Source organism: Cupressus sempervirens, chromosome 1 (genome assembly GCF_028749045.1).
Source record: "Cupressus sempervirens isolate cs-2001-9-10 chromosome 1, ASM2874904v1, whole genome shotgun sequence".
Taxonomy (NCBI): Eukaryota; Viridiplantae; Streptophyta; class Pinopsida; order Cupressales; family Cupressaceae; genus Cupressus; species Cupressus sempervirens.
Genome location: NC_143118.1, coordinates 136,772,773 through 136,796,475, shown reverse-complemented (window position 1 = coordinate 136,796,475; position 23,703 = coordinate 136,772,773).

Genomic DNA, 23,703 nt, shown 5'->3' with positions numbered 1-23,703 from the left:
AAGTAGATGGCTTTGGTACCAATTGTTGGAATACTTTAGAATAACTAGGGGGGGTGAATTAGTTATCCAAGGTCCAAATGTATAAATAAAAATTTTCACAACTTACTGAACCCATAAAACATTTATCTTCATGCATGCATCCATAAGATTATGCAATCACTTAAATCTTGTAGGTTACTATTAAATCAACTTGCAGAAATGTAAACATGAAACATAACAGATTCATCAATACACTTGACACAATGATTTACATGGAAACCCAATTTGGGAAAAACCACTAGTAATAGTCCTTGTAATGCGTCATGACCACAAAAAATGCAAGATGGGATAACATGCAATCTTAACCCATTACAAAAATGCAGAGTTGACCTTCGTGGAATAAATCTGATTTGCCACCAAAAAAAATGAACCATCGATGTAGATCTTCATTCTGAAATAGACAACCCAGATGCTGTAAAATATCCTCAACAAGTGAATAAAACCCAACTGTAGATCAAGATCCTCTTCATAACAATGGATGACTGAGATGCATTCAAAAATCCCCATGAGATATGCCAAAATATGATGGTCATCGCATCTCCACCAAAGACCCAAGCACTGATGCTAAAATATGAATACTGTTCAATCAAAAGAGACCTCAACAAAGAATAATCCACCACATGGCACAAATATGTTGGTCAAAATGTTTCCCAATGCATAGTAGAGGAGGCAACAACAACATTGCCATTTCATGGAAGTAAGAAAAGAAAATTTCTGAAATAACAAATTTCTCTTTTTTGGAAAGGGAAAAAGATAAGCCTTATGAAATAGAATTTTTTTCTATTTTAGAAAGAGCATGAAATTTCTTCTCTAAAATAGCAAAAATAGTCAACATAAAATGTCAACCCCTATAAATGTGCATGTTAACCTGTAACTAGAAAAAAGAGGGACAAATTGAACTAGCTCGATCAATAAAGGAATCAAGCCAAATTAGTTCATGAAGAGACCAAGTTAACGCAAAATGTTAACCCTAGCCAAATCACATGTCAACCCACAATAAAGAAAATACCCCATTGAAAATATCTTTGATTGGTTGAATGGGGGGCAAAAATGGTCAACATTCTTGGTGACTCAGGTGATGCTTACCTACTAAACATAGATCGGTGGTCTTAAGTAGTCCATTGGGCATGGACTTACTACCAAGGATTGATGTGTTATCCTACCTGTAACTTTACAAAATTTTGCAACTAGTAAAATACAAAACAACTTCAAGGAGCTCCAAAAAGCTCAAAAAAGCTCCACAAAAGGAAGCAAATGTGCTCGTGCACTTCTTGGAAAGAAGAAAAGTTCTACTCTACTATGTATAAATATTTACAAATAAAAATGATTAAACAAAGCTATTAATTGGCTTGTTGAAGTAGCTTCCCTTCCTCAAGAGTTGGTTTCTCCTTTCATATTTAAGGGCAATTGAAGATAATAGCAAACATAACAAAGATGTTATTGCATGGAGTTCCTTTCCAATGCTAAAAATAAAGAAGCTTCTCTCCAGCACTGGGATGCCTTGATCTTGGGCAAGACATACTTGCTCCTCCTTGTAGTCTTCATCATCATGCTCTAGAATTAGCATGACTAGGGGAAACATGCATTGTTCCAGAGCTAGATGCCTTACGGGGCATCCTCTTGATGGCATTGGGTCTAAGGAATCATCCTTTACCATGTTGTAATGATCCACAACATTTGAAACCTTATGTCCAGCAGGGGATGGCTCTAATGGTGTGGTTGGTAGTGTGCATGTCTCTTCATGTTGTTGTAGAAGGGAAAGATTTCTCTAAATGAAGTATGCAAATTTCTACCTCGGGGGCTCTTGAGCTTCAGTTGCTCACAATTGGGAAAACTTGAGCCTCATCTTCTCTATTGTAATAGCCAACTTTCTTGTGAGCTCCTCCTCATACCAGACCTCCCTTTTTGCCCACTCCAGAGAGTGGAGGTAGGCCACAAACTATTCTTTAGTCTCATAATATGGAGGATTGAAAAATATGTCTCTATGAAGTGGATCCATGTTGAAGCATTAAAATAAAGACTTCATAGAAAAATGAAGAAACACAAAAGATCAAAAGATCTTCACACAAATCAATACTTGATCTATTGAAACTAGAAGATGCATAGAGTTGCCATGGTGTTAGATGAATGCCTCTAAAGGCTGATTTTATTGAGAAAATAACACTCAAATTCTCAATGGAAAGACATTAACTGGCTAACTAGTAGATTTATGAAGCTAAAAATGATTGTTCCACTAGGTGTGCCAAAAATTGTTGACACAAAATTCTACACCCTTGCTTGAGGTATGACCCTCAAGAAACCTTGTGTAACATGGAAACAACATCCAAGTGTGGGATTTGTGCTCTGACGCTAAATCTTCGAAGAAGTCCATCTTCCTTACTATTAGGATGCACCTACACTACCACTTGAGAGGAAAAGGGAGTAGGAGAACAAAAATTTTAATGCAAAAAAGGAAAGGGGGTGATGCATTGAGATAGAAATGGTGGTTACAACTCTACCTACAGCAACACAAAACATTAATAAAATACCTAAATACATAGATCTTGACTCTTTTTTGCTCTTTCAAGATTTACATGAAGGAAAAAGAAATGAAATGTTGCAAGGAAATAGTTCATAAGACAACATTTAGTAGAAAACTACCCATGATCTGCAAACATGAAAGAAAAAACAAGAAATAATCCATACAAGGCATAAGATGCACAATATATCCGACCGGCAAGATGAGGTAGAAGTTGAGTTTTCTATTGATAGAAGGAAAAATATTACAAATACAGAGCATAATGCTACTGCAATGAACCTGAGAAGAACAAAGAAGAACCTAGAAAAAGTATTTACAATTTCCTTTTAAAGAGTTCAGGCATAACTCTTATTTAACCATGAAGTTCAAATCCCAACCAAGGAGTCAAGTTGCAGAGAGCAAAAATAAATGAATATCAAAACTAAATATGATCTTGAAATCTATTTTGTGTAATGAAGTGACAAGAAAGGAAAAACAAATGCACCCAACCATAAGAAATCAAATCCCATGAGATTTTATCATTACAATCAATAAAGAGTCATGGAGATGCAAAGGTGTCATGTAAACAAGGCCAAAGAATCTCATTCACTATTAAAGAACAGTCCTTGTAATGTGTCATGGCCAAAAAAAATGAATTTGTGTCACTATAAAAAAATGTAGGATAGGGAAACACACAATGTTAACCCGTTACAAAAATGTAGAGTTGACTTGCATGGAATAAATTTGATTTATCCCCCAAAAAAATGAACTATCAATGTAGATCTTAATTCTAAAATAGATAGCCTGGATGCTTCAAAAATATCCTCAACAAGTGAATAAAACCCAACCATATATCAAGATGCTCTTCATAACAATGGACAACTGAGATGCATCCAAAAATCCCCACGAGATACACCAAAATTTGATGGTCATTGCGTCTTCACCAAATACCCAAGCACTAATGCAAAAATAGAAGCACCATCTGATCAAAAGAAACCTCAGTAATGAATAATACACTATGTGGCACAAATCTATTGGTGGGCATGTTTCCCAATGCATGGTGGAGGAGGCAGTAACAACTTTGCCATTTTGTGAAAGTAAGAAAAGACACTTTTTGAAATAGCAAATTTCTCTTTTCTGGAAAGGGAAGAAGATAAGCCTTCTGAAATAGAGAAATTTTCTATTTTGGAAAGAGCATGAAAGTGCTTCTCCAAAATAGAAAAAATGGTCAACATGAAATGTTAACCACTATAGATGTGTGTGTTAATCCACAACTTGACAAAAGAGGGAACCAAGTTCACTCGGTCAAAGAACAATCTCAACTAGCTCGGTCAATGAAGGAACTGAGAAACTCAGTTCATGAAGAGACTAAGTTAACATAGAATGTTAACCCCAACCAAATCACAAGTTAACCCACAACAAATAAAATAACCCATTGAAAATATCTTTGATTAATTATTGATGATGGGTTGAATAGGTGGAAAAATGGCCGACAAATGACTACAAAAAAAAACATGTCAAAAACAATCACCATGAGCATCTAATAATCATTTTCTATTACACTAATACATAATCATTTTACATGCACAATTATTGGCACAATCATATTTATGTTACACATCTCATTGCAAAAAAAAAGTGACATTAATATTGTTGCACATATTTGTAAATTGAAATAATTGGTTCAAGAATACAAAGTGAATATATTAATGTACCATTTATATTACATTCATGTGCACACATGCATGATTATTGGTACATTACAAATTTAGTGACATACAAAGATACATAGATGTTGGTGCATAATCGCTTTTTAAACATTTCCTTTTGTACATAGACCTAAAAATATGTGACAGCTTCAAGCTTTTAAGTCAACTTATTTTAGTACATGCATGCACAACTAATGGTGTAAGGGTCACTAGCTAAATTAAATTAAACAAATAGAACAACACAAATTGAATTAAATTAAACAAATGGAAGCAAATAATAATAATTTTAAAATTATAAAGCTATTGCATAAAGTAAATATTAAATGCAATTCATTATATGAAATGACCGATCACTTCCCACCATAATTCAAAGTTCAAATCAACCAACCATTTCTTCTATGACAAATTTCCTATAAGAAGGATACAATGGCATACTAATTTCTTGGAAAATTTCTTATTCGAACACTCATGTATTATTCTCTACAGCCTGCAAATTTTTTGTCCATGTTCAGGTTGGTAACATACTATTCAATGTATATTTCTTTCCTATTTTAGTGATTGGAATGCATGCCTTTTCCCAATTTTACTGTTTGTTATGCACTTTTTTTTTTCCTAATTTTTTTGCTTTGGTTGCTAATTGAATGTTTCATGGTGATTATTAACATATGTTTTAGTGTATGGGCCTTTTAACTCTATATTTCATCTTTTTTATTCCATGTTATTGTATGTTGAATGTACCCTTTCATAAAGTTCAATGCAAGTATTTTTTCCAATTTTATAGCTTCTAATGTACTTTGTTTCCAATTTTATTGCTTTGACTGCTTACTAGCTATGCTTACTCAATACTATATGGTGATGACTAACTAATGTTAAAATGTATATGCCTTTTTACTATCATTTTTATCTTGTTTATTCTGTGTTATTTTATGCATAAAGTACACTTATATAAAGTTCAATGCATGTTTGTTTTCCAATTTTACTACTTCTAATGCACATTTTTTTCCAATTTTACTACTTTGACTACTTATGGTATATGTTTGCTAAATAATTAATGGTGATGCTTAACATATGTTCAAAAGTATGGCTTTTTATGCCTTACTATTATTTTATAATGTTCTCAATTCAACATTACAAAACTACTGTTATTAATGAGTATATTACAATATTTGAATTTTGTTGGGTTTATTAGTTTTGTAAGTTACCGATGACTACATAATCTAGATAGTGCACAATTAGTTATATGATGTATTCATCGATGATTTGTACTCTCATTCTACTAAAGTTGTATTTGTTGTGCACCAAGAATTCACATTGATGTCTTCATTTTGTAATGTTCTCAATGAATACCCAATGATTCCCTTTTTTTCACTTGTGAAATGTACATGTCAATCTAGTTAAGTTATTTGATTCCTTCATATTGAAAGTTTTTATGTATTCATGCAAGCTTCCTACTCTCATGTCTCATATTACCAAAATAGTTTTGTAATGTTATCAATGAATACATTAGAAAAGTCGCTCTATATTTTGCACAATTAGTTTTATTATGTATTCTAGAATTAAATGTACATGTCAATCTACTTGTGTTCCTTTTAGTGTACTCTCAAATTTCACATTGTTGTCTTACATTTGTAATATTCTCAATGAATATCCAACCATTATATGTTCATTTATATAATTTTGTCAATGAGTACATTACAATACTAACTATAGATTTGCACAATTACTTAGGTGATGTATTCACTGATGAAATATATTTAAGTAACTTTGTGTAGAGCACAAATAGGTGTCTAATGTATTTACATTACTATCAATGAGTACATTACAAAGCTAGTTGTTATTTTTGAGCAACAAAAATCTTATGAACACTTGCATGCAAAAGCTTGTTAGAGGACAAGATTGGAAATTAGATAAATTTCTCTCAAAGAGTAAAATATGTTAAGAGAGACCAAATAGATATATAATTACCATCCTTACAAAAGGAGAAAGGTAGATACCCTAAGGGGAAAATATCCTAGGTTGTATGATAATAATTAATAAAAGAATTAACTATTATATGCCTAATGTTTAGCTTAAGAAAACTAAAGTTAATGAGAATGTCTTATTACTCTAGCACCCCCACTTAAGATAAACTTAGAGAGTATCTAAAAACCTAGAAACTACTTCTAAAAGAAAAAGAAAAAGGGTCCCAACAAAAAAGGTTTGATCAAGTACCCAAGCACAAACAAATCTCTGTAAAGAGGAGAAATAGAGAAAGAACATGGAAAAATTCCTACTCCAAGAAGAGACAGAAAGAATGTTGAAAGAACTAGTGAAGGATTGTAGAAGCCTCCAAACTAGAGATTGTCCCAGATTATAGGAATAGAAGGATGATCATGAAGAAGCTACAAAGCTCTATCAAAAAGTAACCAATGATCTGAAGAACCTCCACTAAAATAGAACCTCATCAAGTAGAGAAGACTATAATCTACATGAGTTCCCTCAAAATACATTACTCAAATCAGGAGGCAAACAAAGAAAAAAAATTGAACTCAAGTGAAGACATAGATGGCATGAAACACCAAAGCCTAAAGAAAATATCAATTGAAGATGGAAGGCTGCAACCAAACTAGGAATGAAAAGAAAAATATCTATATGCTAAATGATCCATCTCACCAAAATACATAGGTACCCATCTATTGCATCCACCTAGTACGTAGGAAAAAATATTGAATACATAGCTCACTCCATTAAACCAAGGAAGTGTAATAATCAATAGAAGAACCCCTCCTAATGTAGACAAGGGTGAGGTGATAGACAACTAGAAAAGTAGACCAATAGAACTGCATGTTAAGGAATGACAATAAAAACACACAAAAGAATACATATGTGTGGACTAAGGTGATCAATCTCAAACATGTCATGAGGCTAATCAGAGAGTAGTGCATGTACAATAAGGCACAAGATATGGTGAATCCCAAGTATACAATAATCTATATGAGTATCCTTAGATGAGACTACTTGAATCAGAAGGAAAAACTAGGCAAAACAACTAATATAAAAGTATAGATGGAATATGCAACTTTATCTTAGTGTGTTTGTGTTGAGTTGTTATTTTGCACAATGCTTAGTGGTAGGAATCCTTTCAAACTCCTCTCTTGAAAAGTTAATCTGGGATCAACTCCAAGGTTTTGGGTGATATTGTGACCTACTAGATTCTGCTCAATAGAAGATAAATGTGAGTGTTCACAAGGAGACCTTTCTTGGTTCTGACCAATTTTGGATAAGATTTTGAATCTACTTGCTATCTCAAGAAAAATAACCACACAAAAAGAAATATATTTTTGTATATTTTCATTTATAATGTATGCAATTTTAACTATGCAACTATATGAATTCCTAAATTAACCAAGTGTTTGTAAAAGAAAATAATGAAGATAGGGTAACAAGAAGTTTAAGAAAATGACTTGAAAATAAAATCCCTAACAGACATAAGCCACAGAAACAGTATGTCTATGAATTAAGCCTTTGAAAAGATTGATAGGTAACTAATAAAAATAGGAGCAACACTTCCTTAATTCCACTGATGCAATTATCGATGGGAATTCAGTAACTGTAAGATATTTCACTTTTCATCAAATGTGAAGGACACAAAAAGTGCTCTCATGCGAGACAAAAAGCTATGTAGGAATAATAGGTGATCTCTTATCCAACTAAGTACATCAGTGGAATTTGTAAGCACGTGGCAAACACTAGAATTAAAAGATCTCTCAATCAAAATAATACAATAAAACAACTAGCTCCATTACACTCCATGAACATACATTCATAAAATATAACACACTCAGGCAAGAATAACTACGCTCTGAATGAGAGCACCAATAGCATATATTAATGCATCAAAATAATGACCTAAAATACATATTTAATTCCTCAATTTATAGGAAATATTCTCCTCAACTTGTGTTGAGAGTGGGAGATCTCTTCATGCACATATATGCTTCTAAACTAATAAAAGAAATCTATTTATGTACAAATTGACTCTCTATCTAGTGCTAAATAGGATTTCACCCTTGTTTATATCATTTAATGGATGTGTGAGCCTTTACATGTCTTAAAACAAAGAAAGCATGAGAAAATAAGAAGAAGAAATCCATTAGATAATGTACGAGTCTCTCGAGATGCCAAAAATAGAAGCTCAACCTTCTCTAGAGGTTTATAGGAGTTAAACTATCATCAAAATGTGTTTCCAATGCATGGAAAACTCTAAATTTAGAACTAGGAGTTAATTGTTAGTGCACCTCTAAGTTCTTCAAAAAAATTCAGTGCACCTTTGGAGAAGTGTACCTTGCGCACCTTGGGAGAAGCACACCTTAGAAGGTAGGGTTTAAAAAATGCAAAATTTCCCCCAAGTGTCAAAAGTAAAATTTTAGCTTCTAGGTTTTGTTCCCCTTCATACCAAATCTGTATCTGGATATTTTCTCTTGAATTCTTCTATGATCTTTATCACTAGGGTTGTATATAGTAAATCCAAAGAACTATACTTATCCTTCACTATCTACTAATATTCACCCACTTCTGTGCGAGTCTCCACAAAATCTTCTACTTTTACATCTCATTCCAATAATGCCTCCTCCATCTTGAATGCTTGTCTAATGTCTTCATCAATCAAAGCTTCATCAAAGATCTTTTGAAAATATTCAATGACTGCTTGCACTAGCAGGAGTTTATCTTTTGATTCATCTTCAAAAATATCCAGGCATGCATCACTATAATACTTCTCTTCTTCTAGAATTTTCTCTTGGGTTTGATCCTTGAGCTTATGAATATCTGCATGTAATGTCTCTCTTACTTTATTACCATCCACAATCTTCTAAATACAATTATCTATATTATCTAAGTCATCTATCGTATATACATCAATCAACATACAATACCTCTAACCTTTTATTGAGTACAATGCTTGAAGGTCATTTCCCCAAGTATGTACCTCGTCCATTAATCCAAAATCCTGGTTTAAAATAGCAACCAATTTCTCCACATTATTTTTCATATGATGCAATAACTTAAGGTTCCCCTATATTATATTCACACCCTTTTCCTCAAAAATTTCTCACCATAACTAACAAGCCTTCAAAAATGGATCTCCCTGTATAACTGCCTACTCTTTATCTCTCTTTTCTAAAGCTACTTCAAGGGTAGCCTTTGGATTATCTGGGTTAATAGGATTGACTAACTCATATAGAAATCCCCTCCTAATTTCATTATACTTTCTCAACTTGACCAATTCAGCCTCATCTATGTCTAAGTGGTTAAACACTTCTTTAATTCTTCTAGTGACCATCAATTTAGTTGTATCCATAGTTGGCTTTGCAAGCAAGATTTCTTTGATTTGATAATCATTTGTGGTCAGATCTTTAGTATCTACATGTAGAGGAGGAATAAAAATGTGAGAGAAAAAATCATGATTTCAGTTCTTCATAATGAAGGCCAATGTATGTGCATCACCCTTAGGTAACTCAGGCTTCTTAAGAGCTTCAACTAATTCTCACGTTCCATCTTCCTCAGTACAATACAATTTCCTTTTATGCCTAACCATCACCTATCTTCTCAACCATCTTGGAGTAGTTGCCATTGGAGACTTATACTTACATGAAGAGGGAGTTTGTTCTACTAGACCCTTTCCCTTATCGCTCCTCTTTGGAGTCATTTCTTTCTATGAAGGGTCTACATCAAGCATCTCTATGTCTATTGAATCCATGGTCCTTGCATCTATATTTTGGGAAGTTTTTTGGTATTTTTCATATATCTACCCCTCTTCTAATACTTCATTGGTGGGTCTCTATTGTGACTCTTCTTCTTGCACTGGTTTTACTTGTTCATCATTGACAAGAGGGAGAGGAGTGGCCAAACCTTTATCCACTAAAGATACAACTTGATTTGGTGATGGCAAGGCACCTAGAGGTCCTTGTGGAGAAGATGGAAATTGACTCCAATTTTATCCCAAAGGTTGATTTGTTGGTGTATCCCTTATCTTATTGCCAATAAGATTAGTGCCTATAGGCATAAAATCAAAATCTGACATCTTAAAGACATCAATCACTTGGTCCTCTTAGTCATCAATCCACTATTGTAACTCATCCTCTGAAGTAGTAACCTGAATAGGTTGTGTAGGAATGGATGGCAACATTATAGCAAAGCTCCTTCTCTATTCTTCCTCTATAGCCCTAGCAAGATGAGTCCTTTGACTTAGGGGAAGGTCATCCTCTTCATCTTCTTCATCCTCTTCCACTTCTTCACCAATAGTTTTTGGAACTAAAGGAATAGGAATAACCCTTCTTATCACCTTTTGTCTCCTACTTCTTCTCACTAGAGTCTTTTTCTTCTTATCTTTCTTAACTAATGATGGGGAAGCCTCTTGACTAGGAAATTCTTGTGCTTCTTCTTGATCAATTGGAGACACTTCTTGTGCTCCTTCTTTTGATCCTTTCCCTTGTTCTAGCAATGGGACCCATGGATTGTCCTAGACTTGAGTAGCTTCTATATTTCTTGGCTCTTGATTCTTAGGGGCTTGAGTTGCCTCCTGAGCTTGAGTCCCTTCAACTTTAGGCTCAATTCACTAAGGAGAAATTCACTTCCTCTTATTCTTTCCTTTTTATGCCTTGAAATATCCAAATTCCCTATCATGTTGGTATACCATTTCTAGCCTAATTGAAGATTGGGCTATGAATGTTGGTACTGTAACTTTCACCCCTCTCCCCTTTATTAGGTAGGTTGTGGCCTATAAGACAATTTTTTCTAGAACTAGGTCCAACTTAAAGGGCTTCTTGATCCAATATTTGGTTAATTGGATAATATGTCTCCCCTATAGTTGATATCTACATTATCATCCCTGTCAATCTATGCATTCATGATCGATCAATCAAATATCTTATCTTGATTGTACAAAAGATCAAAGACCTCTTTTGTGTCTTGTTGAATTGATTTGAATGGGATATTAACCTTCAAGGCCTTCTCTACAAGATAAAAAGTCATCCTACAATAATCCTTGATTCAAATATCGTAATCATGTACCACATTCATCCAGTTATTATCTATGGCATCCTCATGATCAAATTGTTTTCCCACCAAATATTGGACTGCCAATATTGTCAAAACATGGACGAGGGGAGTTATAATCCTCCAAGAGATACTGATCCCATTCTAAATCAAAAGTCATTATGTCCTATTTTTTTTTAACCCAAGAGGACCTATGGTGATGGGCTATACCTAGGTCTTCTTATGTTGTTTCCTCACTCTTGCATACGCATATGTGAGTTGCCTTGTTATCTCTAGCAAAATGAGTCTATCAGATAGATACCTAAGAAGCTTCTTAGGATTTACCATTGTGCTTGTTACCCTCAGGTAAGTGAATGTCTTAAATTGGATGTAATGGGTACCTATTTATGTAGTTCTTGTTGATGCCTCTACTGATATCCTTTTTACATAATCACCTTCAAAGAATCTAATTATTGCAAAAATCAAAGTGTCATTCATAATTTGATACTCTTTGCTTTGATTTGATGATTTCTTCTTCACCAACTGGGGGTATACCATATACGACCAAGCATTAGCATCTTGCATGCTTCCCCTCTTAAACAACCCTAGGTAATCAGTAATCCTTTTTGCTAATAGATATACCAAGTATGAGGTCATATAGAATCTTGGATCAGTTTTGATAGCCACTAGCTGTTCATCCAAATTCTCACTAAGCATTATAGCCCAGTCAATTGGCATCTTTATTGTTCTGATGGTTTCGATGAAGTGGACCATCCATATATTTAAATTTCCTACTACTAGTAATCCCATGATCCTACTTAGGAGCACTATAGAATGTCCAATATCATCCTTCATATAGCCTCTTATCATATCTACTTTTCTAGCTTTTCTTCCCATAGGTGTCCTGTCAATCAAATATGATGATTGAATAAATTTTGTACCTTCTTGTTCATGTTCCCTATACCACCTTTCTACTTGATGATATGTTAACCTTATATAATAATCTACCCTCAAAAGATGAATACTTTCTCTATATTCTTGAGTCTTGGATTGAGAATGATATCTCCAGTTATGATTTTGACCACTCTCTCCTTCAAAATATAATTCTCAGCTAATGCCATGATCAACATCAGAGGATTGTACTGAAATTGGGTGTGAAGCTATGTTTACTAATCCTAATCTTATAAGTGCAAAAACCATTGGGGACCTCTCATTTGTTTTGTTGCATAGAACCAAGAATGCATTCTAGTCAATATGACCCATTTCTATATCTTAGATTTCTGGATGTGCATTTTGAAAATGTGATTTGGATGGTACACCTTGAAACTTAAAAACCATTGGCTTTGGAGAAATCTTTGTGGTGAGGGAGGATGAAGAAGAAGCCATTATATCTACACAAAAACCAAAGCAACTTAGTCTAAAAGGTATAAAAATAAAATTTAAACAAACCCTAAATGCTAAGAAAATTGACCCAAAAACCCTAACCTTGATAAAAACACCTTAAAACCCTACTTTACTCTATTATTCAAGTTTTGGCACACCTTGCAAACCTTGAAGGTGTGCAAGGTGCACCCTTCATGTTTAAATATTCCTTGGACAATAAAGGTTGTGCAACTTACGCACCTTGCGGGGTGCGCAATTTGTACACCCTTATATTGCAAAGGTACCTTAAGAAAAATAGAAATGGGGTTCATACATGCATACCCTAATTTATTGAAGACTTGGCCTTTGGGTTTACAAATTGTGCATATTTGCAACTTACAAAACCAAAGGCAAAGACATAATCAGCATGGTACACAGTTGCACACCTTAGATAGATTTGCATATGTGCACCCTACATAGGTTTAGTTTTTCAAGTTGTCTTTTCTTAATGAAATAAAGGTGTGCACCTTGCATACCTTGGATAGGTGAGCAAGGTGTACACCTTTATGTTTCTTTTAACTTAGTGCTTGTGTGTATAGGTTGAGCATTATAGTACACCTTGCAATGTGCCGAGATGTGTTGTCAGGGCAGTTGAAAGCATAAAATGTGAGGAAGAAGGGGTGGTCTCAGGATTTTATATGCTTGGGATGGAGCGCACCTCTTGGAGGTGCACACCTATGCATGTGTTCAAGTGTGTACATCTAAGAGAATGTGCTCCCCCACACTTAGCCACCAAGTGCACTAGCACACCCTAAAAGGTGCACATGTGCGCTAGGTGTGCTAGTATGTACCTTTACATACCAAAATCATCATTTACAATCAAAATCTCCAAATTCTAGGATCTATATTTCTTAGGCAGAGGACCATTAAAGTTGACTTAGACACCAAATAGAACCCTAAAAAGGACTCATACCTTGAACTAAGGGTCTGGAAAAGCAAAAATTAAACTAGGGGGTCCCCATTTCTTGGGAGAAATGGGGTGTGTATTGTGAAACCACAATAGTTTGTAAAAGTGCATACAATAGATATCTACAAATACCAAAAGAAACATAAGGCAAGTACAATAGAAATTATAGCCCATGATGAATCATCTAAAGCAAAAAAATCAATTACCAAACCTTAAACAACCAAGATATCCACTAGAATGAAAAAAATGCAAAAAAATGAATATAATGTGCTTGGATAAAGATTTGGAAAAACAACTAGCATCACTGGAAAAAAGTACAAAGAGACCTTTCCAACAATATAAAGAATTCCAAAATTACAGATCAGATGCTCAAGAGATGTCTCCTAGAGTAAAAAATAGAACTCTTCACTTTGATATTAAAAATAGCCATTAAAAGGCATTGAAATTAAAAAATACATGTACCATCATGAAAGGCTCAGTACTAGCTTTTTGGAACTATCTCATTTGTGAAAAATGGAGGTCGTATGCTCAAAATATGAGTGAAAAACCAAAGGGATGTCCAAACTAGAAGGGCAAACAAGCACATCGATGCAGTGTTGTTGCAAGTAAGTGACAAGCCCAAATTTGAGATCAAATGGCCTTCAAGGGAAAAAAATGCAAAAAAAATCACCATCTGCTAGAGATAAATATATCTAGTTGTCAAGAAAAGACATCTATCTCTAAAGAAAACATGCCCATGCTAGAAAAAGAAATTCAGTAGCAAAAAACATGTGGGAAATAATTGCCATACAAAGGAGAAAAATTAGCTGTCACAGAGCATAAAACCTTTGTCAAAAGGTCATCAAATGCTTTCAAAGGCCCAAAAACCTTGTTTAAAGGTCAAAAATGCTTGAAAAAGTGTGAAACCAATGTGCATAAAATGTAAAACCACTAGTGAGAAAAAAATCCACCCAAGAAAAAGAAAATCCACCATTCAAAAAGTGGCAAACCACTTGAGGCTTCGCAACTATCATATGGCGGATGGTAGTATTTAGTTTGGGGGCTACGTGTTGGGAGGATGTCGAGTTAAAGTGCACAGATCATGTATGAGATCTAAAGAATAATGGTGTGGGGTTCCAAAGAATGGTGTGTTTTTCAAAACTTGTGATGGGCCACATGAGCAAGTAGGAACCTGTGCAAACCTCCAAAACTACCATGTATGCAAACAATGTCCCCCACTAAATATGTTTGGCATAGATCCCATAAATAGAGGCCAGTCAAGGTTGAACAAAGGTATGTCCATATTGATTGTGTGGCTATCAGTGCAGGGGCATGACATACAAGGCCTATAGGTCAGTGTACATATGGGGGTGCCTTCCAAAAAAATTGTATCTCCCAAAAACCTATGTACATCCTTTTCCCATGCAAGTGTTTTTTTTCCAAAAAGTACTTTTTTCTTTAGTTTAATTATTTTTTGAAACAAAATTCTCCCAAAAAATGTATCAACTATCTATCTATCTATATATAAATATATAGTAAATCTTTTTTTTGGGATTTGTGCCTAGCTTATATGATCTAGACTAAAAAGGTATTTCCTTAGAGTGCAACTTTGTCTAAAATAGAAAAAAAATGGAAATGAGGGTTTCTAGGCACTATGATTTCAAAGGTGATGTTCATTTGGGCTCAAGGTTGCCCGAAATGAAGGTCCTCTAGATCCAATACAAAAAAATCTCTGAAAACTAAAACCCTCAAAAACTCCAAAAATCTTCATTATCAGGAACAAGCTACAGTAGATTGGGGTCTAATACCATGCTAGATTTGAGCAATAAAAATCTAATGAATCTTTTGTGAAGTTTATGTCATTGGGTTTTGGGTTATAATTTGCTTGGCTCCAACATTTTTTAGCCTCTTTTTATTTAGATTGGGGGGGATCCCTCGTCTGTTTCTTGGTAGCCTTTTAGGTTTCTTGCAAATTTTTATTTCTCTAAAAGATTTTACTTTAATGAGTGATGAACAAAGTTTTTCTTTCTGGTTTTCTTCTTTGGGAACTCTTTTGAACCAAATTTATTATATATATAAATATAAAGTTTTTCTGAAAAAAAAAATCTTATGATTCCATGAACAACTGCATGTAAAAGCTTGTCACGAGACCAAAATGGAGATCAAAATTTTTTTTCTCAAAGTGTAAAATGCATTAAGAAAGAATGAATAGATTTACAATTACCATCCTTATAAAAGGAGAAAGGTAAAACCTAAAAGGTAGAAACACTAAAGAGAAAATATCCTATGTTGCATGATAGTAATTAATAATAGAATTAATTATAATTATATGCCTAATATTTAACATTAGAAAACTAAATTTATTAAGAATATCTTATTACTCTAACACTAGCTTTGCTTAGTTGGAAAATAGTTTTTTGATGCGCTCAATGATTTAAAGTACTTATCAATCTAGTTTAGTTATTTTCAATGACCTCTTAGGTTTCAGATTGTTATCTTTGTTTTGTCATGTTGTCAATTAATACCCAACAATTCCCTGTTCATTTGTATAATGTTGTCAATGAATACATGACACATCTATCATACCATTTTGCTCAATTGAATTTTTAATGGTTTAAGAGAATAAATTACAAAAGTAATTCACCAAATTGTTATTATAGTTTTCTAACGTATTCATCGAATAAATTAGAATTTATGTACAGCTTGGATAATCTAATGTCCAATAAAGAAATAGAATATATCCAATCACTAATTACTTTAGTGTCAATGAATAATCATTATATAATGTGAACCACCATAGTGGCTATAAAAGGTGGTGAAGGTCCATGTTACCTTTGGTTTTGCCGCCAAGGATTTAAATTTTGAAAGCGCGGCTTGTGCAATGGTTAGCCTTGAATTAATATTTTAATTTTGCGACCCGTAAGTTTCTGGTCGTCAGATCTAAGCAAACCGATGATTGGCGCCATTGCGCTATAAAGAAAATGCATGATATTTATGATAGCGCGATGACGCCCTGAAGACACGTTGCAGAGGTGGGTCCAGCGTTCGGTGGGTCAGAAAAGTTCCACGGTGCCTTGTTCGCTATGTCACTATCGCATATTAGCCGGAAAATCTCCATAACGACATAGCGCCCGGCGAAAATAGTCACGGCAACAAGTTTCAATGACCGACGTGATCAGGTGTTTCGGATGGCAAATCAAATGGGACCACATGTAACCAGGCCAAAAATTTTGTCAGCATGGCTCGCACAGTCGGGGTCTATGATCTCCACCGTCGGATCGGCTTGGATCGATGGCAGGTGCCATCGCGCTATAGAAGAGCTGCGCTAATCTTATGTTAACGACACTGCGCCTGAAGGACATGTTTCCTCGTGGGTTCGAGGATGTCAGTGAGGACTAGTCAGACTGTTGATACGTGGCCAGTTCTTATTCATCAATATGCTGAGGGGAATGATCTTCCTTGCACACTGTCAGATCGATTCAGATCAACGGATGGCGCCATCTCGCTATGGCAGAGATGCACGAGTTTTAACATGGTGACATAGCGACCATCCACCACGTGTCGGTGGGAGTCAGGTCTTACTAATCAGCATCAAGAGAACGAATCAAATGACGACACGCGTTCAGCAGGCCCAGTAGTTTTGGGAGAAATGGCGAGTCTTCACGATCATTGGATCCGTGGAGATCTACGACTGGCGCTGTCTCGCTATCGAGAACAGCTCGGTAGATAACATCGGTGACATGGTGCCCTGTTACCATGTGTCGGTGGGGTCAAGTCTCGCTAGAATGGATCGCTGAGCTATTTCCATATGTTATTCGGATGAAGATCGGTTGCTAAGGTGGCGCCAAATGTGATGGGCCTGGAATAGGAACAGCGCAGGGCAGTATGAGGCGATTCTGGTCGTCAGATGGAGACAGATCTGCAGTGGGCACCATTGCGCTATGAAGAACTGCTTGAGAGATAGTGTTAGTGACAACATGCCCAGATGACATGTGTCCTATTGGCCTGGTCAAGATTGACGATCAGCTGGCAGATAATATAACCGTCGCAGTTAGTGATAACCATCTGAAGGGTGGCGCAATAGTTCGATGACGGAAGGTCAACCATGGGAGGACTTCCTCAGGTGGCAAAATAAAGAAATATAGTTGGCCCGCGTGGCCTAGTTGACACGTAAGGAGCCTGGTTGACCTTTTGACTAGGCTAATTCATGAATCAAAAAATGAAGATGATCGATGTTATCTTGCAATTTGATCTTCGCGATCATTTTCGACCTACCAGGAATGAATGCCAGGCATAGGGAAAAACTCCACTGTCCCAGTCGATCCATCTACTGTGTCAGTATCATTCATTGGCACCGCTCTATCTACTCGAGGAGTTCTTTCAGTCGAATATCTGATTTGGTACTTTAGAATCATGCTCGAGTGTGATCTTTGATCGGATATTTTGGGGTTCGATGCCAGTAGGTAGGAAGTAAATGTAACACAGAAATCTTCAAGTTATGCCTGATCTATAAAGGCAATTTTGTGATTTGTTCCCGAGGTCGACTCTTCCTAATTTTCTCTACTACTGCTCGCGGATTTGCAGTGTAAAAACCCCTTTGTCTCTGAGTTAGATAACATCCTGTATCATCTCTTTCAGCCATCAATGTGCATATGCATTGTTTTGCCTCTCATTGATGCATTATTGAGATCAGTAGTCCACATGTCGTATCTATCTTTGGCCTATTGAATAACATACAAGTGAGATCTCCTTTCCTTGGTGTCATTCAGTTGGTTTCCTAATCTGTATGTGATTATTGATCGATATAAGTTTGGATGTGTATGACTTTTGGATGTTACTCTAGTTCTGTAGCGCATATATGGGCAGAAATGAGTCTGAACACTCTATTTTGGTGCATCACCGCCTTAGATTAGACTAGGTAGATTTGCTTTATTGTTCTCTTTCTCCCTTTTCTTCTGAGAATAGATAGGTGCGCCCTGACAGTAAGAGGAAGCCAGCCTTCTCCGGAGACTCAACCTCATAGTTCAAGTCCCACAGCTTGGAGGTTGTTTCCATGTTTCACTAGGTTGTCCTCACGCATACGCCTTGGACAAGGGTGCAAACCTATGTGACAACAATTTTTGGCATGCTCGGTGGGACTCATATTAGAAGATTTAAGGTCTACTGGTGTTAAGAAGAGAGAATTCCAGGGATCAACGCTGAAGAAGTAGTGTTGGCTTCAGTATTCAAGCCTTCAAGAGACTGATCTTTCAAGTACTTGGCGACTCTGAATATCAATAAATCTGGTTTCAGGCTAAGTTGCAAAAATTCATGCCCAGGGCTGAAACAAGGGCGTCTTCTAGAGGTAATTTTCAATATCAAGAACTCTCACTTTCGAATCCTAGAAGAAGGAGGACTAGAGCTTCATTATCACTAGTTAGAGGTGGAATAACAGTTAATATACCTGTAAGATCTATCTCTACTCCTCCTACTGTTCGAACTCAGCCTAGATTGCCATCTAGCCTCATCAATAGAATGCTTGTCTATATGGCACACCCAAGGATTCATGCTTTTTCCACCTTTAATGGTGGAAGCCCTCTATTGTTAGCCCAAAGACATTATATACCAGTAGTTGCACTAAAAAGCATACCTAATTTTACTGGTGAAACTTCTATTTCCCCTTTAGAGCATATCTAAGAGGTAGCAAATGTCTGTAATATTCATGGTATTACAGAGGATGATGTTGCTGTCAGACTTCTAGCCTCATCTTTAAAAGGAAAAGCATTACAGTGGTATAGAGGCTTAGCTCATGGTTTCATAACTGATTGGGATGGACTAGGAGCAGGATTATGCAAACATTTTGAGGATAAGAGTGACCATTTGTCACTATTAGAGCAACTGACTACAATAAAAAGAGCCCCCCATGAATGTATGACTGATTTTAACTACAGATTCCAAAAGACATGGGATAGAATACCTACTATAGTAAAACCTACCCCTGGTAATGCTTTCTTGCATTACCTTAGAGCTTTCAACAGTGACATTGCCACTACAATCCAAACTATGGGGGGAGATACATTACCAAATGCTTATGAGACAGCCATAAAAGCTGAGAACATCCTAATACAAGGAGGAAAGTTGGCTCCAAGACCTCCTATGCCCTTCTTTCTGGATGTCCCCAACCACCAACCAGTAATAGCTCCCCTTCCTACAATTCCTACATCACAAGCCCTTACTCTAATTCTCCAAGCTTCCACATCCTCAAACGGAATAGATGAACTCAAGGAAATGCTCCAAGGTCTAGTGCTGAACACAGATAAAAGAGAGAAGACCCTGGATAAAAAATTACAAGAGCAGGGGAGGGAGTTGAAGGACCAAGGGAAGAGATTAGAGGATAGTTTTTCTCTAATACAAAAGATGAGTAACAAGGTGGTGGCCTTAGAAAGGCAGCAAGCCCAAAGTGGCAAGCCTCCCCAATTACAATATCAGGCTCCAAGTGGTGGTAGGCCTCCTAATCAGTGGAATAGCTCTTTTGATCAGAATAGGCAAAATAGTCATGCTTCTTCTTCAAGCTCAAATCAGAACAGAGCTATAGTCCCTCAAAATAACTTGGCCCAAGATCAAGATTTTTGTCCTTCTTGCAACTATTCTTATACCTATTGCATGTGTTAGAAGGCAAAATCTTATTTGGCCTTAACTATCCAGGAGCCTACAGTAAAGCAACCATACAAGGAAGATCATACCAAGGAGGCCTCATATATCCAAAGGCAAGGCGATTTCTCTTTCATGAATCACCAGATGGAGGAGCATTGTAATGTAAACCAGGATTCCGTTGCTCATAACACAAGAAGTAAGAAGAGAGCTATGGAACATGCTGCTCCTCCTTCTCCTAAGTAGGCCTCAACTTCAAGTGTTACACCTAACACACAGACAACAAATGAGCAAACAAACACTTCACAACAGCAAAGGCAAGGTCCAAGAGAGGAGAATGCAAGTGATCTCTATGTTGCTCCATCTCAACCTCTCATGAGTGCAGCTCCCAAAGTTTCTACCAAAATTCCTAACGCACCATTGAGTGTGGTAGAGCAAATGAAGAAGACCAATGTAAACATTTCCATGTAGGATGCTGTTGCTACCATACCAATGTAGAGGAAGATGCTGCAGCAAGAATTGGAAAGGATTGAACCCAAGGATCAGTCATCTACCGTGGAGAGTGCCACTAGTTTAGTACAACCAGCAGGAGATGTGGAGACAAGCAAAAAGGTTAGACCTCCTCCATTTTATGTTTCTCTGATTATAGGGGGCAAATTAGTCCATAATTGCATGATAGATTTGGGGGCTAGTAGCTCAGTAATGCCTAGGTGTGTTGTTGATGCTTTAGGGATGAAATATGAGCCCATTGTTAGGGATGTGTTACAACTAGATGGGAGTACTGTCAAAACCGTAGGCATCCTTAGAAGTGTGGAAATGGCCCTACATGCATGCCCTGGTTGTACTGTGATTCAAGACATATCTGTTGCTGAGGTCAAGCCCTAGTTTGCCATCTGTCTTTCAAGAGACTTCACTACTTAAATTGGTGGATTCATATCTGCTGATTGGTCTTATATGTCATTTAAGACCAGATATGGGGCCAATGCTTCAATAAGAGCAGAACCTCAAGCCCTTCATCACACTGAACCCTACACTCCCAACTTCATCAATATGAATTTCCCTATTCTAGAGATGGACGAAAATAACATAGTAAACGAGCCTGTCACTTCCATAGCAAAGATTCCTAATTTCTTCTTAGATGAGTGGGCAAATACATGTCAGTTTGAGCCTATGTTGGAAACTCTTGAGACAGGACTTAGTACATATTGCATGATAGAGAAAGAGGTTCAAGTTCTTGACCTTGTTAGGACTAATGACGACATAAATGGAGTATGGAGTATGTACTTTGATGGCTCAAGGAATAGAAATGGATCAGGGGTTGGTGTTATGTTGATCTCTCCTGCACAAATAAGATATTATTTTGCTTTTAGACTCCAATTCAGTTGTACCAATAATGTGGCCGAGTATGAATCTTTGATCCAAGGTCTCCTACTTGCCCAAAAGAGGGGAATTCAAGCCTTGAAAGTATATGGGGACAGTGAGTTGGTAGTGAACCAAGTGAGAAATCAAAATATCACCAAAAATGGCCTGCTCAAGTCTTATAAACACAGAGTCTGGGATTTGCTTGAGGGTTTCCAAGCATTTAATATTCGAACCATTCCTAGGAGAGAAAATAAATACACTGATAGACTTGTAGCAGTGGGAGCATCTTATGATGTGCTAAGGAATCTTGAGGAAGAAAAGAAACAACAAATAAGGGTGGTGGTAAGGCCTACTGTTCCTGATAATAATACTCATTGGCAAGTGTTTGAGTTTGATGAGAAAATTGTGAGCTTCTTGCAGAATGAAGCAAAATTTTCAGAGAGAATTAAGTCAAGACTACAAGATCAATATGGTGATCAGATCATTCATCTCAGTTCCAACAAGCTGCCCAAGGGTCTCATTACCTTGGAGAGTGTCTTTAATCCTGATGATCAGTCAAGGGATAAAGGAATGAATCTAGCTGCAGAAAAGGATGACCATGCCCCAGTTACTATTGCTGATGGAAAATCTCTTAACATGGGAAAGGTATGTTCTGAAGCCGAGCAAGAAAATTTCATTCATCTATGTCAAGAGTTTAGTGATGTATTTTCTTGGACATATGATGACTTAAAAGGTTTCGACCCTAGTTTGTTTCAGCATACCATAGATTTGGTTGATAGGGTCAAACCAGTAAGACAAAAACAAAGGCCAGTGAATCCCAAGATTGAACCTTTGATGAGGAAAGAGCTATCCAAGTTGATTGAAGCTAACATAATTTTTCCTATTAAACATTCATCATGGGTAGCTAACCTTGTCCCTGTGAGGAAGAAGAATGGAGAAATCAGATTCTGTGTGGACTTTAGGGATCTTAATCAGGCTTCCCTTAAGGATCACCATCCTCTCCCTTCTATGGAGCAAATTCTGCCCAAGGTCAGTGGGTCAAGGAGATTCTCTTTTCTTGATGGGTTTTCTGGTTATAACCAAGTGCTGGTTAAAGAGTCTGATAGATACAAGACAACATTTACTACTAAATGGGGCACCTATGCTTATTGCAAAATGCCATTTGGATTAACAAATGCAGGTGCCACATTCCAAAAGGAAATGGAGGTAGCTTTCAAAAGATTAATTGACAAGTTTGTCTTAGTATACCTTGATGATATAACTGTGTATTCCAAGAATGTAGAAGATCATCTTGATCATTTGAGACAGGTATTTCTAAGATGTAGAGATTTTGGGGTTTCTCTCAACCCAGCCAAGTGTTTCTTTGCTACAAACCAAAGAAAAATATTGGGACACATTGTATCTAAGGATGGATTGACCATTGATCTAGAAAGAACAAAAGCAATACTTGCCCTTCCTCTCCCTAAACACAAGAAGGGGCTGCAAAGTTTCCTTGGTAGGATAAATTTTGTAAGAAGGTTTATTCCTAATCTTGCTACCATGGTGAAACCCCTTACAGCCATGCTCAAGAAAGATATGGTCTTCTCATGGACCAAGGAGGGGAAGGAGAGTTTTGAAAAGATCAAGGCAGCCATAGCATCGGCCCCTACCCTCATGAACCCAAATTTTGAGAAAGATTTCATCCTCTACACTTTAGGTGGTGAGTCAAGTATTTCTGCTGTCTTGACTCAAACAAATGACAAGAATGAGGAGCAGCCCATAGCCTTCTTTAGTGAAGGGCTCAAGGAATATGAAGATAAGTATAGCTTTGTTGAGAAGCAAGCCCTTGCATTCATTAGAGCCTTGAACAAATTCAGACACCTCTTATCCCATAATAGGATCCATTTGTTGGTGCCCCATGCAAGTGTAAAAGACTTCCTGTTAAACAAAGATATCAGTGAGAAGAGAGCTGGATGGATCACTAGGGTAATGGAATATGATGTTGACATTCAGATTACCAAATTTGTAAGAGGGAGAGGATTATGCAAAGAAATGTTATCAAGTCAGGATTCAGATGAAGAAGTTGCTATGGTAATTGCAGAGCAGCAGGAGGAAAGAAATGTTAATGCCCCAAAGAGCTAGATGGATGACATGAAGAACTTTTT